Genomic DNA, 3,344 nt, shown 5'->3' with positions numbered 1-3,344 from the left:
AATCACTCAAAATAAAATAACAAAAAGGATAAAATAAAATTAAAAGTGGTGCCTGAAAATCTCTCCGAACTAACTCCCCAAATGAAAACTTTCAAAACTTTCTAATACTTTCATGACACACTTTTTCAGACCTTTTCAGGACTTTTTTCAAAGTACTCTCTTCTTTTTTTTATAATTTTCTAAAAGGTGCCTTGGTTTCTCTTCAAAATATGTCTTGATTCGATGTATTTCCCCAAGAGATGCATCCTTTCATGATAATTTTTGTCCATGGTGGTTATAACCACCTATTAAGCCAATGGGTGCCTCAAAAACCTCTTCATAATTCACAGAAACTGAATTTACTCGTCCAATAACTGCCACTGACGCTAAAGCGCGGGGCCTGTGGCGCTTAGGCGTGGCCTTCTCTATTTAACTGGAGCTTAAGCGTCGGATCTGGCGCTTAGGCGCCAAAACTCTTTTGCACATTTTTCACCTTTTTGCTCCAAATTTGATCCTTTTTCACTCATTTAAGCATTTTCACCCTTTTTACATGTATATGAAAAAAAAACACACAAAAATACCTTCCATTAAAACGTAATATCTCAAAAAATAGATATAAAAATGTGTCTAAAAACATTATTTATTTTAGGTGTATCACCTTGCATTTTAAAACTTTTTTTAAATAGTCACGCATTTACATTTACATTTGCTTAGCAAACTAGCATTCCTTTAATTCTATAGAATTAAATATTTCTAAAAATCTTGCAATAATTTCATATATAAGTTTTTCTACATTTAATAATAGGTTTTATTAAAGTCAATTTTATAAGAGTTTTGGTGTTTCCCTGTGAGATCGATACTTGAGTTTTTAAAGAAAATCCTAGATTACTTGAAACGATACATATACTTGCATAATACCCTAGTGTGTGAATCTTTTTTATCATCTTTATATAATATTTAATTTTTCACACTAGCCGATAAATATAAATTGGGTCAAGCTTTTGGTTGTTTCTTTGAAATTAAATAATTGCATAACTGAGGGTCGGGTCAGATTCCACCGTCGATAGTGATCAGAGTGTGGAGAGCTTCCTTGAAGGATGGCTTATCTCGTGACATAAACCTAGTGCATTTTAAAAATGGTATTAACATATTATTTATTGTTATTTTAATAATCATTTCTATTAATTTTGATTATCAGGTTATTCACTATTTTGTGAGGTGTCTATTTTTATTTTGTAACATTTAAACATAATATTTACTTTCATGTATGAAATGTGCTAGCAAAATTAATTCATTTATAAACAACAATATAATATAGGAGTAGAAAGGACATTTGTTCAGAAACACATGCAACACAACTATTTCAAAACTCTAGAAAAACAAATAGATAACCAGCTTTTCCACAGTAGCTTCGGCGCAGCAACTTCCTGCCACAACTGCTGCATATTAGCTTTTTAATAAGCCATAACTACCCCAAATAGACTGAAGTGGGTAACAACAAAGCACAAGTTGGAGCATATTGAAAGAACTTTGCAGCTAAGGAAACCCAACCAAATTTTATTTTTAAATTATATTAAAGAATGATTATGTTGAGAAATGAGTTTAATATTAAACATTAGATGTGACTAAGCTATTAAGCTAGAATATTTTGTATATAATCAAACATATCATTAGCAATTTTTTCTATTTTTCATTCATTTTAAACTTTTAGATTTATAATTACTTGATGCATATTTGAAAATTCATGGCAGTAAAGTAACATTTTATCGCCTTAGTGTTGTACGAGAATTCAACACACATACAAATAAAAGAAAATAACCAATAGAGACACCAAAATTTTTTTCGTGAAAAACTGAAAGGGAAAAAATCATGTGGCATGACCCAGTTGAAGAGATCCACTATAACTTGGTGATTACAATTAAAATCTCTTGTCCCACGGGTTGGAAAAAGATATACGATTTTTTGTATAGATGAACTTATTGGAAGAAATGAGAGGCGGCTGATGATGATTAGTGGCGGCTAGGGAGTGGTAGTTAGCTGCGATCGACGACTGCAAGAGTGATGCTGAAATTCAACTCCATCCAAGCTTTAGTCTTCTGCAAGCTTCAAGTTCTCATTATTTCGGTTTTGATTGCAATCAATGAAAAAATATGAACCACTCTGATCGAATAGCTGAAGAGATCTCTTCGACAGATGACATTTAATGAACATTTGAGTGCCTTAATGATGTCAGAATTGAGTGATCTTGGGCTTATTGGATTCGTCTTGTTGAGACAATCAACATCAGTTTGTCCTTCCAAATATGTTCAAAAAACTTCCAAAAGTAGTTTAATGACTTGATCATGGCTTGATTTGGTTCAGATTTGACTAATTTTTGTATCATTTGGTCCATCTTGTCGAGCTGATTAGTTTGGCTATAATTTTGCTAAAAAAACAACTTTGGTTGACTTTAAATAGAAGTTTGAAAACTTCTTGCTCAAAAGATTGCTCTGTGATCAGTATCATGCCTTCAGATTTGTGTTGGATGATGAAAATTTGTTGATAACTTATAAATTCTCATAATTTTATAATAATGAAAATCTAGTTATCTACTTTACTAAAGTTCTAGCTAAAAGCATATCCTAAAAATAGAACTTGTCACCATCTACGTAGGCTTTTGATAATCATAAATGTTTCATTGTTACTAGCAACATCTAAGAATTTCCCACAATTAGGTATAAGACACATAAAACATAAAATATGGTAGTCTTTTTTTAAATAAAAATGAAGCCCAACAATTAAAATGCACCACCATTCCACTTATGATAATCCTACCCTAAGAATTTATTGCCAAGATTTTAATTCCACAAAAAAAAACTTTTATTTCCCGTTGGCCCAGCCAAATAGCTTATTTTGACTTTTATTTTTCAAAATTTTCTTGGTCATGGTCTTAGAATCATTGTATGATGTATGCATAAGTTTTAGAACATTTATATTATTGTTGACCTCACTTTTGGTTGAGGTCTAGAAAACTTCTTTAGTAGCCTAGGTCTAGTCATAGGACTTTTCTATTGACTAGTCTTAGAAAATTAGAAGAGGTACCCCACCATTAGAAATTCAAAGCCTATCTTTTTACTCAACTTGAAGTTTCACATATTGATCTTAACTTCTAGCATTTAATAGGTAAGATCATTGTGAGAGGATTCAAGAGGAGTTCCTATAGGATTACTTGGCCTTAGGATTGACCCTGGGTGTTGGTTTGAAGTTAGGATACACAATATCCTCACAATACACTAATTAAAACCAATACATGAGGACCCAAAATGAAGATTTCATTGATCCATGGTTCATTTAGAATGGATATCTATCCAATTCTATGTGAAATG

The sequence above is a fragment of the Phalaenopsis equestris genome, unplaced genomic scaffold (genome assembly GCF_001263595.1).
Source record: "Phalaenopsis equestris unplaced genomic scaffold, ASM126359v1 Scaffold001023, whole genome shotgun sequence".
Classification (NCBI taxonomy): Eukaryota; Viridiplantae; Streptophyta; class Magnoliopsida; order Asparagales; family Orchidaceae; genus Phalaenopsis; species Phalaenopsis equestris.
Note: the sequence above shows the minus strand (reverse complement) of the source record.